Source organism: Sinohyriopsis cumingii, chromosome 15 (assembly GCF_028554795.1).
Source record: "Sinohyriopsis cumingii isolate HCF-2022 chromosome 15, ASM2855479v2, whole genome shotgun sequence".
NCBI classification, from domain to species: domain Eukaryota; kingdom Metazoa; phylum Mollusca; class Bivalvia; order Unionida; family Unionidae; genus Sinohyriopsis; species Sinohyriopsis cumingii.
The window spans coordinates 40,285,852-40,302,695 of record NC_142975.1 but is presented as its reverse complement, the minus strand read 5'-3'; the positions used below and the strand labels follow the sequence as shown (position 1 = coordinate 40,302,695).

At 35.2% G+C, this 16,844-nt stretch overlaps 1 protein-coding gene across 2 annotated transcripts in view; it reads left to right on the top strand.

Annotated features, from left to right (window-relative positions):
- Positions 1-3,013: 3,013 nt before the first annotated feature.
- Positions 3,014-16,844, top strand: part of LOC149781660 (G protein-coupled receptor dmsr-1-like) — a 416,747-nt gene continuing 402,916 nt past the window's right edge. Inside the window, exon 1 of one of the 2 annotated variants that reach the window (XM_089935735.1) lies at positions 3,014-3,169. The gene's annotated coding sequence lies outside the window, so the exon portion shown is untranslated. The remainder of the gene's footprint in view (positions 3,170-16,844) is intronic. The other variant, XM_089935736.1, reaches the window with a different exon arrangement.

Sequence of the window (16,844 nt, the reverse complement as noted above, 5' to 3'; positions counted from 1 at the left end):
AGACGATGCCCGTAACACCTTAGGCAAGAAAATAAAACTAATTTTAGTTAATTGATGATCGATACAGATATCTAATTAAAAATACGTTTAACTGATGGGTGATCCATTGCGATAACTGTGTTAATATTAAACAAGCGTTATTCGAATAGTTCCCATTTTTTTGTAAACCTTTATTTAGCTTAGGGTAGCTAAAATGTATAAAGATATATAGAAGTTGCACCAGTCTAAGGCTCTTTGCCTGAAATTTTCCTGTATAGTTTTTTTTTTTTTCTTCTGAAAACGAACAACACTGTCTTGTCAAAATTAATGCATGATATATATTGATTATTTTCAATGCACTTCCGATGAAAATTAATAGCATACAAGCGAACAGTATATACGATGTACAAGTTAAATGCTAAACCTCCTGTCAGAAATCTTCCACAACGTTTAATTTCCTTGTCTAAATAGTGTTGTAGAATTACTTGGTTTGGAAAGCAGAAAGGTTAAAGAAATGTGATGGGATTGATGGGAAGGGGGATCTATGGGAAGACTTCGTGTGTAATATCGGCTGCGCATTCAGAAGGAAAATATCTCAATGTTTCGGATTACATAGCGACCTCAGTTACAAAATAAAGATTCCATTAATATTCAAGTTTTGATAACTTAAAAAACGGAACGGATGCTCATTATAGAATAATGTTAAATGCTTATAATGACCTTATAGGGCCTGAAACAGACTAAACGACTCGTTACAGAATTATTCCATTAAATGGGTATGATGGTCTTATAGGGCCTGAGTAAGACTAATAGACTCCTTATATAATAATGCTGTTACGTCCGTATGATGGCCTGATAGGGCCTGAGATAGACTAATAGACTCATTATATAATAATGCTTTTACATTCGTATGATGGCATTATAGGACCTGAGACAGACTAATAGACTCAATATATAAAAACGCTGTTAAATCCTTTTGATGGCTTTACAGGGCCTGAGACAGACTAATAGACTCATTATATAATAATACCATTAAATCCGTATGATAGCCTTATAGGGCCTGAGACAGACTAATAGACTCATTATATAATAATGCCGTTAAATCCGTACGATGGACCTAACACTGACAAATAGACTGTTTATTGAATAATGTCAAATCCGTATGATGGTCTTATAGGGCCTAAGGCAGACTAAAAGACTCATTATATGATAATCCCATTAAATGCGAATGATAGCCTTATAGGACCTAATACAGACTAATAGACTTATTATATAATAATGCCGTTAAATCCGTATGATAACTGTATAGGACCTGAGACAGACTAATAGACTCTTTATTGAAACATGTTAAATCTGTATGATAGTCTTATTGGGCCTAAGACAGACTAATATACTCGTAATATAATAATGCCGTTAAATCCGTATGATGGCCTTGTAGGGCCTGATACAGACTAATAGACTCCTTATATAAAAATGCTGCTACATCCGTATGATGGCCTTATAGGACCTGAGGCAGACTAATAAACTCTTTATTGAATCATGTTAAGTCCGTATGATGGCCTTATTGGGCCTGAGACAGACTAATAGACTCATTACATAATAATGCTGCTACATCTGTATGATGGCCTTAAAGGGCCTGAGACAGACTAATAGACTCATTACATAATAATGCTGCTACATCTGTATGATGGCCTTATAGGGCCTGAGACAGAATAAAAGACTCGTTATAGAATAATGCCGTTAAATCGGTATGATAGCCTTATAGGGCCTGAGACAGACTAATAGACTCGTTATAGAATAATGCCGTTAAATCGGTATGATAGCCTTATAGGGCCTGAGAGCGACTAATAGATTCAATATATAATAATGCCGTTAAATCCGTATGATAGCCTTATAGGGCCTGAGACAGAATAAAAGACTCATTATATAATAATGCCTTTACATGCGTATGAGACAGATTAATAGACTCCTTATTGAATGATGCCGTTAAATTGGTATGACGTCATTATGTTTCCTGAGATAGTCTAATAGGCTTCTCTTTTTCTTCATTTTAAGCTATGACAATTATTATCTCGTCAACGGAATAATGCATGGGAGAACACCAGTAAAATTGTTCCAAGCCACGCTATTACTGCATTTCTGTAAAACTGATAAACATTTAACGAAGTGAGTTTTTACCTTTTTAAAATTTACCTCAAAAAAAAAAAAAAAATACTTAACCCAATGTATTGTAATATCAAGATGAAGAATTCATATATCGAACGTTGTCATAGTAAAAAAAAAATACCATGTTTTATTTTATGCTAAGCAGTGAATTACTTGATTTTCTAATTAAAATAATATTGATATTTCACTGAAGTGAAAAATTAACAATATTTTTTCACTACATGAACTACTTATTGGGTCAGAAGATACTTACCTCCCTTTTATTATCTGTCAGTGAACTACTTTTTCCTTATGTACATGTTTTCTTATTAATAATGTCTGTATGTTATCTTTGAAACTTATAGTTTGTTATTCTGGAAATATGAGTTAATTTTTTTCAATCTGATGTGGAACTAGTTTTGTTCGCAGGTACACATAGCACAGCAGAACATGTACGGTAAACAGCTGACATTACCGTAAGAAATCTGCTAATTCTCTGTTTGACAAACTTTAGGTAGCCAATTTATGTGAGCATAAAATAAAATGAATATTTTCTTGAAACGAGTGAATAACGGATACATTTCATCTCGTGGGTGAAAAACTCTAGTATTTTCATCCACTCGATGAAATGTATCCGTTATTAAACTCGTTTTCAGCAAATATCCTCTATTTCTTCTCGTTTTCTCTTAAATACGTGCTTGGGATGATTACACAAACCGATTAACTCTAGCACGAAACAAACTTCAATATTCCTACATCTATTTAAACCAAGACTAATTGCGGAGTGAGACCGTTCTCGCTTTTCTTTACGATCAACACTAGACGCCCCTCAGGCAGCGATTGGCGCGATACAGAAGGTAAAATCTCGTAGAACAGCAGTCACAACTTCAGTAAGCACCGCCGCATGACATGGGCGCGTGCGTTATATGGTCATTTTGAATGACTGGACTGATGTTGGTATTTTAATACCTAAGATTTTACATATTTGAATTTACGTCCACCGGACACGGATGTTTATTGGATCTTCGACACTTAACTGGAACAGGTAAATAATTTTTGTTTTACTTCATTCTGTATCTACTGGTATTTGCAGCAAATGTACAAAACCTATCAATAAAATGTATGTTTGATCAGATCGAACAAATTGAAATTATAAAGGATCCGAAAAGCAAATTTCACAGTTTTAAACAAAATTGTTTATTCCCAAAGCATGCGAATGTCATTGTGGACTAAAATGGAAAAAACAACGTAGTTCTAAGTGTTTGTACACTCTATATGTATGTGATGGCAGGTCCTTACTACATTAAATACATACGGTCATTCTACACGCTGATACTACAGTAACTTCATACGGTCATTCTGCGCGATGATACTATATTAAATGCATACGGTCATTCTACACGATGATACAACATTAAACGCATACGGTCATTCTACACGATGATACTACATTAAATGCATACGGTCATTCTACACGATGATACAACATTAAATGCATACGGTCATTCTACACAATGATACAACATTAAACGCATACGGTCATTCTACACGATGATACTACAGAAAATGCATACGGTAATTATCCTTGATGATACTACATTAAATACATACGGTCATTCTACACCATGATACTATATTAAATGCATACGGTCATTCTACACCATGATACTATATTAAATGCAGACGGTCATTCTACACGATGATGCTACATTAAACGCATACGGTCATTCTACACGATGATACTACAGAATATGCATACGGCAATTATCCTTGATGATACTACATTAAATACATACGGTCATTCTACACCATGAAACTATATTAAATGCAGACGGTCATTCTACACGATGATACTACATTAAATGCATACGGTCATTCTACACGGTGATACTACATTAAATGCATACGGTTATTCTACACGATGATACAACATTAAACGCATACGGTCATTCTACACGATGATACTACAGAAAATGCATACGGTAATTATCCTTGATCATACTACATTAAATACATACGGTCATTCTAGACGATGATACTACATTAAATGCATACGGTCATTCTACACGGTGATACTACATTAAATGCATACGGTCATTCTACACGGTGATACTACATTAAATACATACGGTCATTCTAGACGATGATACTACATTAAATGCATACGGTCATTCTACACGATGATACTACATTAAATGCATACGGTCATTCTACACGGTGATACTACATTAAATGCATACGGTCATTCTACACGGTGATACTACATTAAATGCATACGGTCATTCTACACGATGATACTACATTAAACGCATAAGGTCATTCGACACCATGATACTATATTAAAGCATGCAGTCATTCTACACGATGATACTACATTAAACGCATACAGTCATTCTACACTATAATACTAAAGTAAATGCGTACGGTAATTGTCCTTGATGATACTACAGTAAATACATACGGTCATTCTACGTGTTGGTCATAAAAGAAATGCATGCAGTCATTCTGCGTGATGATATTTCAGTCAATGCATACGGTCATTCTACACGAAGATACTACAGTCAATTCACACGGTCATTCTGCTGCATGATACTACAATCAATTCATACAGTCATTCTCCTTGATTTTACTAAAGTCCATGTATACCGTCATCCTCAGTGATGATACTATAGTCAATGCATATGTAATACGTACATAGTATAGTCAATGCAGACGGTTATTCCACACGATGATACTACTGTCGGTGCATACGTTCATTCTCCTTGTTAATACTTTAGTCTATTCATATGGTAATACTACGTGATGATAGGTACATACTGTAGTCAATGCATACGGCGATATTACGTAACGATAAGCATATTCAATGCATACGGTAATACTATGTGATGATATGTACATAATATATTCAATGCATACGGTAATACTACGTAATGATAAGTATAGTCAATGCATACGGTAATACTATATAATGATATGTATAGTCAATGCATATGTTAATACTACATGATGATATATGTACATACTATATTCAATGCATGCGGTAATACTACGTAATGATCTGTATAGTCAATGCATATGGTAATACTACGTGATGATACGTGCATGCTATAGTCAATGCATATGGTAATACTACGCAATGATAAGTATAGTTAATGCATACGATAATTCTATGTAATGATATGTATAGTCAATGCATACTGTAATACTACGTTGTGATAAGTATAGTCAATGCATATGGTAATCCTAAGTAATGATATCATAGTCAATGCATTCGGTAATATTACGGAATGATATGTACATACTATAGTCAATGCATACGGTAATGCTACGCACTGATAAGCATATTTAATGCATACAGTAATACTACGTGATGATATGTATAAACAATGTATACGGTAATACTACGTAATGATATTATAGTCAATGCATGCGGTAATAGTACGTAATGATATTATAGTCAATGCATGCGGTAATAGTACGTAATGATATGTTTAGTCAATGCATACGGTAATACTACTTAATAATAAGTATAGTCAGTGCATACGGTAATACTACGTAATGATATTATAGTCAATGCATACGGTAATACTACGTAATGATATTATAGTCAATGCATACGGTAATACTACGTAATGATATTATAGTCAATGCATTCGGTAATACTACGTCATGATAAATATAGTCAATGCAAACCGTAATGTTACGTAATGGAATGTTCAAACTATATTCAATGTATACGGTAATACTACGTAGTGAAATGTACATACTACACATACACACATATGGCTATTACGCTTCGTTTAGGATGCAGTGGAAAATCCAGCGCCCTATAGATGAAAACATTTATACTATAGGAGTATATTTAAGACAAGGCAAGATTTGCTAAGTGCTGTTAAAAACTCCACGGTAAAAGGATGTATAGATTGTATGTATTATTAACGAGGTTGTACTTAACTGTCGTCATGGTATATATTTACGCATCTTTCAAGCGTGCTATTTGACATCACTGTCCAAGTGCAGATGTGTTGAATTTTTATAATCTAGGTTTGAAATCACTGTCCAGTTGCAGATGTGTTAGGGTTTTATAATCTTAGTTTAGGGGATAATATTTACATATATTATATATTTATTACTTACGAGTTTGACGTCACAACTAGTTTAAATATAATTTGATTACAATAAAAGAATGCAATAGGACGAAATTACACACCGCGCCACCTCACCCCTCCCCACCCCAACGACCCACCCCACCCAACCCCATCTGTCTGTCTATCTATCTCTCTCTGCTAAGGTTTTGACTCACTCTTCAGCTGAAATGGTAAAAAATACAATTTTAAGAGTTCATGCATTTGAAGTACTCAAAACTTCTGAATCCATCAATCCCTATCAATCCTTGAATGGTTTGGTGTCCAGTTTATGTTATATTAAACAAAATGTTTTACACGTTAGCGGCATATTACCACGCTCAACACAATCAGTGAACTTGTAGCATATTTTTGAAGGATCCCGACAGAGCATTTCCAAAGTTACTTTTGTATTAAATTGTTCGATACATAGAACAAGGCGATTTTCAACTATCATTCTGATGAGATGATTGTGCTCTCAGCTATTGATTATTAGAACGTTTGCTACACAGTACTTCTAAAGTTCATTTGCTAAGCTTAAACTAGGTAAAATATATATTACTGGGGCCGATTTAGATATATCAGAAGAAGGAAGGGACTTACAAAGAGCTTTGTGCCATAAATATTTATTAGATAGTTACAGATGTAATTATGCGGAGTATATATATATATATATATATATATATATATATATATATATATATATATATATATATATATATATATATATATATATATATACAGTGGACCCTCGTTAATCCGGACTCCGTTTATCCGGAAACCTCGCTATCCGGACATAATTCAACGGGAACGGAATTCCTAAACGTTAATTTGCTCCGTTAATCAAGAAATCCGCGTTCCGGATCCGGAAATCAAAATCGGGGACCAAAGTGTAAAATTACATTAAAACTTGTCTCGATAATCCGGAAATAATCTGTCCAAAAAATAAGAAAATTCGAAAAATCGTATGTGAAAATACAATCAGAAGAATAATACATAAAACACAGTAGTGAAGCCCTTGAGAATCTATGGCCACTATCAGTAACTAAGTAGCGTGACCATATTGTAACCAGCGATTGTATAAACAATGTCTGTTTTAGCTAGCCGCCGACGGGGGTGTTAATAATTAAATAAACACACTGGGATCAAATCGTCCACGCTTTTTGACATAACATATGGTAAATAAATTAAAAGTGTCATTAAGCCTCTTTGTTGTTTACCAATTGTATGTAACAATCACAGTTTATTGTTTGCTGTGCAAATACAGTTGACATTTTTAAGCTGTGGACAGTAAAGGGAATCCAGGCAAACAAAGGTTACAGACTTCTTCAGGAAATTGACATAATAAATGTATGTACAGTACATACATGTACATGAACATAGTGTGATGTGTTCGATGTGTTAATTGTCTAAACTTCTATTTACTGTATAAGTACGTACAACCACATGTTATAATAATGTGAAATAAACACAAATTAATAGATGTATTCATTAATTTATTTCAACCATTATTGAATATACAGTACATTACATTTAAAGCTAGCATATACGTGTACATATATACGGTGTGATGATATCGTAAAATAAAAAATGTGCATGATTCAATTATCCGGAAAACTCGTTAATCCGGACATATTCGCTGGGAACGAATGTGTCCGGATTAACGAGGCTCCACTGGTACATATATACGGTGTGATGATATCGTAAAATAAAAAATGTGCATGATTCAATTATCCGGAAAACTCGTTAATCCGGACATATTCGCTGGGAACGAATGTGTCCGGATTAACGAGGCTCCACTGTATATATATATATATATATATATATATATATATATATATATATATATATATATATATATATGTCATATGCAATAATGTGAATTAATTATACTAATCACATGTACACATTTTCCAATTAATATCGATCATATCTTTGAGAGAAAATATAATATGTGACAAATATTATTTTAAACTAACCATCTTACAATAAAACGTGTTTTACGAATGACAGCGAAGGTGGCCTGTTATGCCTTAACATTTTATGATGCGTTTTGGGTTGGACAACACGGTGGGCATGATTTGCCCTAACACCCTATAACTGGTTTTGGGTAAGACAGCTCATGGGGTGGGTTTTATGTGCCGCAACATGTTAACACGAGCTTTGGGCATCACAGCACACTGGTTTTAATGTGCCACAACACCTTTACAATGGTTTTGAGTATGACAGTACCGGTGGCTTTATCTTCCTTAACACCATACCACTTGTTGGTGTATGACAGCACAGTGGGATGTAGGTGCCTTAACACCCTGACACGGGTTTTTGGTAAAACAGCACCCTGGACTCGATGTTCACTAAACACTGACACCAGTTTTGGAAAACAACACCTGGGACTTGATGTGCCCTAACACTGGTTTTGCGTAAGACATCACCCGGGGTTAAATGTTTTCATTATATAGACATGTCAAATATATTCCCAGCTATGTATCTCACCCCTGCGTGACTTGTTATCAAACATTGTTTTCTATTTTCTGTTTTCGAAGAAGGTTGTTTGTTGAGGCTTGCATTATTTTTTCCGCTTCGTTTTTGTTGTTTTACTATTTAAATACATTTTTGTCCACGATTTTGCATTTTGGGCGTAACACCATATTGAAAGATTTGCATCCATATGGCATAACATACAAATATCCGACATACAAGTATTAGTCACAAACACAGTAATAATTTGCATGACTCATTCCGCACTAAGTCACAAACACAATAATAATGGACATAACTCATTCCGAACTAAGCGGCGAATAAGTTACAAACACTATAATAATGGAGATAATTAAGTTCAGATCTAAGTCACAACACAGTAATAATGGAAATAATTTCATTTAACACTAAGTCAAAAACAACAACAATAATGGACATTAATTTCATTAATTGATGTCACCCTTCCAGTGGCCTAGTGGTTAAAGCGTCTGCCTCGGAAGCGGGAGGTCGTGGGTTCGATCACCGGCCGAGTCATACCAAAGACATACATAAATTGTACTAACAGCTGCCTCCGCTAGGCGCTCAGCGTTAAGAGGTTAGTGTTAGGACTGGTCAGCATGGTGTCAGGATAATATGACTGGGTGGGACAACATGATACATTTCTGCGGCATTATGCCCCAGTGCTAGACATCAATGTAAACTGCCACACTGCAGACATCGTAGCGATATGACTGAACAATTGTTAAAGCTACGGTTAAAATCCTAATCACACACACACACACACACACAGACACACACACACACACACACACACACACACACATTCATTACTGTCACAAACACAATAATAATAGACATAACTTTACTCACATACACATTAATAACAGCGCTAAGTCACAAACACAATAATAACCGATTTATTTTCACTCAACACCAGTTCACCAACATACGAATAATGGACATAACATCATTCAACGCTGTCACGAACACAATATTAATCGAACAAGTGGCAGAAGATATGAATGCTGATATATAATAATATATGAGCAGTAAATAAATAAGGTAAAATAGGATGAAAATAATTTGAGTTAAATTTAGCAAAAATAATAATGAATACAATAATAATAAGAATAATAACAATAATAATTAATCATAATAATAATAATGCACGCACCAAATAACAGTTACTGCGATATTTGAGCATACATACATAACATAAATACACACTAACAAATGCACATGCTTACCTATATGTATACGTATATACTTACATATTGATATACATACATGCATACATACATACATACCGCAAAGGAAAATTCATATATTTACCAAACAAAATCAACGAAATGGAGATCATTAATAATTTGAAACATATTTCGTTGTTCCGAAGCATACACAGGCATCATAAAGAAGACCCCCCCCCCCAAAAAAAAGAAAAAGAAACATAATCCCAGTCTTTGATTTGGCTGAGTGGCATACTTTGTATTGTGTTTTTCCTGATAATTGCGAGTCTTGATATTCCCATTATTTCCATTGCTACATACACCTCACAGATTCTAATGGTAAGCACAGCTGCTTTGCTTGTAAATAATCCAGTGTTGTTGTTCTAATGGTAAGCGCAACTGTTTTGCTTGTAAGTAATGTTGTATGGTTGGTCTGGTTGCAAGCACATCTGTATTACTTATAAAAGATGGAGTATTTTTGTCTGGTGTCATGAAAGAACACAATTTTAATAACCTTTAAGATTCCCTTTTCATGTTTTGCAGACTGAGCTATAATATAAAACCTTTGACAAGAGCAGACGGGCTTGAATTAAAGGCAGAAAATAGTTTCATTTTCGTGTAAGGATTGGTACAAATAAAGTTCAAGCCAATCATTTTACCTACGTCAGTCCATATATTACAACTGTGATACCATCATCAGACCTCTATGGCGGAAAAATCGGTCAATCATGAACAACGATGACTTATCAAAGCTCGATGTATTTCAGCATAATTGAACCGAAAGTCTGCAAAATGTCATCAAACCATACAGTCAGGAATGAGCCAAAGTGTACAGGGGTTTAAGAGAATTGTATCAGAAATTGATAAAAAGAATCTAAACTTTACTGGCAAATTTTGGCATGTTCCAGAAAATGTAACATCTCAAAGAATATTTTTATGCTGATCATACCTAATCTTTCTAGAATTTGCACATACATAATATTCATCAAAGGATTGAAAGTGTTATTAGAGACAGAATATTTCTAGGACAAAAAATAGGGGAACAAATTATAACACATGCACATATATAATATTTATCAAATGATTGAAAGTGTTATTAGAGACAGCATATATCCAGGACAAAAACATAGGGGAACTAATTATAACACATGCACATATATAATATTTATCAAATGATTGAAAGTGTTATTAGAGACAGAATATATCCAGGACAAAAAATAGGGGAACAAATTATAACACATGCACGTATATACTATTTATCAAATGATTGAAAGTGTTATTAGAGACAGAATATGTCCAGAACGAAAAATAGGGGAACAAATTAAAACACATGCACCTATATACTATTTATCAAATGATTCAAATTGTTAATAGAGACAGAATATTTCCAGGACAAAAAATAGGGGAACAAATTATAACACATGCACATATATAATATTTATCAAATGATTGAAAGTGTTATTAGAGACAGAATATATCCAGGACAAAAAATAGGGGAACAAATTATAACACATGCACATATATAATATTTGTCAAATGATTGAAAGTGTTATTAGAGCCATAATGTATCCAGGACAAAAAATAGGGGAACAAATTATAACACATGCACATGGACCCTCAATAATTGCTTTAAATGATCACTCCTTGGCTCTCCACACTACATTGTGCTCTAGACTAAACGAACTGGGACTACAGTCATCATTACCTAAAAGTAATCAGAAGCGAAAAAAGAAACGTTGTTTTAAAGCTGGCCGGCGTAGAACAGGAAGAAGAATTCCAGTTATCTCCCTTATTTCGGCTCGACAATTTTTAAAAACAATTCGACCGTTGATTTAGATAACCTAATTCAAATCCCTATTAATTCATCAACCTTTGTGTCAGCTATCCACGAAATACGTCTGCACATTTAATTATTCAATGCCCATTCAGTAGGATCACTGGAAAAGCACACAGAAAGAGTTAATTTTATCAACGACAAGAAAATTGACGTATTTTGTGCGGATCTAACACCCACTGATTACTCCATCAAGTCGTTCCCCCGTAATTACCGCGGAGGTGGAATTGTTGTCATCACAAAGAACTCCATGATAAAACGCCTTAACCACACCAAAACATTCAATTTCTACCAAACATCGTTTGAACTAGTCCAAACCACACTTACACTGAACCAAACGTCAGTCCATTTTTTTCTGCCTATACCGCCCTCCTCCTAGTAGAAAAAAAAACAAGGTGGCTGACTCTCTCTTTTTGGAGCAGTTTCCGAATCACCTGGACTATGGAAATTCGATAGGTGGCAACCTGATTATTCTTGGGGATTTCAACTTTTACTTTGACTGTCCCGGTAACTCAAACACATCAAAACTCATAGATTCCATTAATGTTTTCAACCTCAAACAGTCAGTTAACCAACCCACCCATAAACATGGTCACATTTTAGACTGGATTCTTCATAGACCTGTTGATAACATTCTACGGTCCATCCTGGTATCACATGACCTTGCATCAGATCACCTCTGCATTATATGCCATCTTGACGTATCAGTCCCTAACCCTCCACCTTTATCTGCTACTAAAAGAAACCTCCGTATGAAAAATAGAACCAAACTAATGCACGACATCCAAGCTAACCCAACAACTTACTTACCTCCTACCGCAGAACAACTTGATAACTCTCTGCGTTTATTGTGTGACAAACATGCCCCAGCTACCAAGTGCAGAGTATCAATTCAGTAGTGTTCTCCATGGTATAGCAGTGTTAGGGACCAGCTTCGCACTGCTAAAAGAGACCGCCGTAAAGCTGAGAGGCTCTGGCTTTCCACCAGACTCACTAGTCATAAGCAAATCTGTTAAGCCGCTAAGAAGAGTGTCACAAATATAGTCCATACAGCGAAATCAGCCCACTACACTACTAAGATCATGGAAAGTTCCAGCTGCAAAGAGCTCTACGAGATTACTAACAAGCTAATGTCAAAGAATAAATCTACACCACTTCCAACTACCTTATCTCCAGTTGACCTTCCGGACATGTTTGCAAATTTCTTCCGTGACAAAGTACAAACCATTAGAGATAAGCTTGACACCATAATTTCAATTGACTCGTCGTCACCATACAGTTGGGATACATAATTTGAGCGGCAACCATTAGCAGCATTTGAACCTGTCTCTATGATTTCGTCCGTACAATCGTGATGAAGAGTGCACCAAAATCATGTGAACTTACAACAATTACAACATCACTGTTGCTTGAGTGCTTAGATCCAGTATTGCCTTCTCTAACTGATGTTATGACTACCTCTCTCTCATCCGGGGAATTCCCATCATTTTTCAAAACTGCCATTGTAAAGCCTCTGCTGAAGAAACCAACACTAGACCATAACGATTTAAAGAACGACCGCCCAGTTTCTAATCTCCCATTCATATAAACAATCTTAGAAAAGGTTGTTTTATCTCAGCTTGTATCTCATCTAAATTCAAACAGTAGTTTTAGCAATGTACAATCTGCATATCGCCCTTGCCACAGTACTGAAACTAATCTTCTAAAAGTAATTAATGACATTCTCTCTGCGTTGGATAGGGGGAAGATTACAGTCCTCACCCTCCTTGATTTGTCTGCAGTATTTGACACAATAGACCATGATATATTACTTCACCGTCTCCAGCATGTATTTGGCATTCACAGCCTTACTGTGGTTCAAGTCCTACTTGGTCAACAGGACACAAATTGTATTTGCAAATGGAATACACTCCAGCCCAGTTGATCTATGTTGTGGTGTTCCACATGGGTATATTCTTGGACCTGTTCTCTTCATTCTGTACACTCAGTCGCTCTCAAGTGTCATGCATCATCATCCAGTGTCTTACCAATTGTACGCTGATGACACCCAAATATACAAATCTAGCCACCCAACTGAAGCTGATGCTACCATTCAAGGTGTAGAGATGTGCATTTCTGATGTTAAATCATGGATGACATGTAACAAGCTGCAGATGAATGATGATAAAACTAAGGCCATTCTGATCACAACATAAAGACTTTCTCATTCACATCCTTTACCTCCAACAATAAATATCAGCAAAACCAACATTAAATTCACACAATCAGTACGAAACCTATGTGTTACTCTGGACAGTATTAAAACATTGCACCAACATGTCATGAACATATGCAAGGCTGCATACCTTGACCTGAGACGCATCAGCTCAATTCGCAAAAATCTTTCAGTTGATGCAACTAAAATACTTGTGTGCTCATTAGTACTTTCAAGACTGGACTATTGTAACTCAGTTATGTCTAGTTCATCTCAATATCTGCTCCAGAAACTTTAAAAAGTTCCAAACACAGCTGCTCCGATCATACTTAGAGTACCACGATCAGAGCACACATCCCCGCTGCTCTTTACCCTACACTGGCTATCCATTTGATCCAGAATCAAATATAAAATTTGTTCTCCGTGCTATGTTTCACTGTCAGACTCTAGTCCAACATACCTATCGGATCTCACCCATGTGTATACACCAGCAAGATACTTACGCTCCTCTTCTGACAATCGTATACTCATTATTCCCACTAGGAAAACAAAGTCATATGGACAGTGTTCTTTTGCATACCAGGGCTCAGCAACGTGGAATGAATTGCCCATTGAACTTAGACACAAAGACACAATGATCACATTCAAGAGGGCTCTCAAAACTCACTTATTTCGACTGCAAGAACAAACTTAAAGACCTAATAATGTTTCCTATCTTAATTATTCTCAGCATATGTTTTCTAATTTCATGGTGTTTGTTTTTGTAATCATATCATTATATGTTTGTTATCTTATAGGTGTTGTCTAATGTTGTAAAGCGCTTCGAGCTTCTAAAGATTAGGCGCTGTATAAAGTCCTCATTATTATTATTACTACTACTACTACTACTACTACTACTACTACTACTACTACTATTATTATTATATAATATTTATCAAATGATTGAAAGTGTTATTAGAGACAGAATATATCCACGACAAAAAATAGAGGAACAAATTATAACACATGCACACATATAATATTTATCAAATGATTGAAATTGTTATTAGAGACAGAATATATCCACGACAAAAAAATAGGGGAACAAATTATAACACATGCACATATATAATATTTATCAAATGCTTACTCAGTCAAAAAGGTTCATATTTCAAGAAACCTTCAATTTTATTGCAAACTCCTAGAACAACAAGAAAATTACAGTTAATTTCATCTTTTGCAAGCATTCTGATCACTCTTCAAATTAATGCCATCCTAATGCGTAAGCACTCAAGCTATTTTTACACAGATCTAATAATCCATGATCTATTTGTTTGTGCTGTCAGAACACTGTGACAAAAAACTAATTCGGAAACAAATAATTTCGACATTAGTCTTGGTGATTTCCTTCGTAACATATCAGATGTATATATATATATATATATATATATATATATATATATATATATATATATATATATATATATATATATATATATATATATATGATTTGAATTTTTAACGTAGCTTTAACAATTTTTCAGTCAGATCGCTACGATGTTTGCAGTGTTACAGTTTATAGTGATGTTTAGCACTGGGCCATCATGCCGCAAACATGTAGCATGATGTCCGACTCAGTCACATTATGCTGACATCAGGCCGACCAGTCCTAACACTAACCTATTAATGCTGAGCGCCAAGCGAGGCAGCTGTTAGTACCATTTTTGTAAGTCTTTGGTATGACTCGACCGGGGATTGAACCCACGACCTCCCGTATCAGAGGCGGACGCTCTAACCACTAGGCCACCGGAACGGTAATATATCAGATGATTAATGGACACATTATTACATGATGACGCATGATGGCCTTATATGATCTGAGAAATCAATGTGATGGCCTTTATATGGCCTGCTATATCGGTATGATGCTCTTATATGACTTGAGATATTAATATGCTGGCCTTTTATGAGTATGATGGCCTTATATGACTTGAAATGTCGTTATGATGGCCTAATATGACCTGAGATATCAATATGATGGCCTTATATGACCCGACGTGTCATGATGGTGACCGTATATGATTTGAAATATCGTTATGATGGCCTTATATGACCTGAGATATCAATATGATGGCCTTATATGACCCGACGTGTCATGATGGTGACCGTATATGATTTGAAATATCGTTATGATGGCATCATATGACCTGAGATATCAGTAGAATGGCCTTATATGACCTGAGATATCAATATGATGGCCTGATATGACCTGAAGTGTCATGATGATGGCCGTATATGACTTGAAATATCGTTATGATGGTATTATATGACCTGAGATATCAGTATAATGGCCTTATATGACCTGAGATAGACTATTAAACTTTTCTCGCATGTTTCTTTTGATACTACAATGACAAATAATACCCTCCTTCATGGATACTTTGCACGGGATGACTCCAGTATACTTATATCAAGTGCCGCCACGCTAATACCGCTCAAACGCATGAGATAAGCAAATACCACAACACATGTATACCAGCAACAACAACAAAAATGGACTGGACTTGGAAGCTAATTCTTTCCATCTAAAATGTTGTTTTCTTGAACCGTCTGACTACTCTTCGCCAAGTTCTGTGTCAGGTCTTTAAACAGTATGTACTGCTAATTTGGAATACATACAGATTCATTTTATTTCGGTAATACATATTTTGGTTTCTTGTGTAATAGCTAAAGTAGTAAAAGTCTGGTCTACCTACATAAATGTTCCCCAACCCTTTAGATTCCCATCTGACTTTTTCTATTTGCGTGTCTGTGTGAATTTTTCCCGATCGGCAATATTATTTTTTAAAATTGATATTATAGTTATGTGGTCGGTATATTTTAGG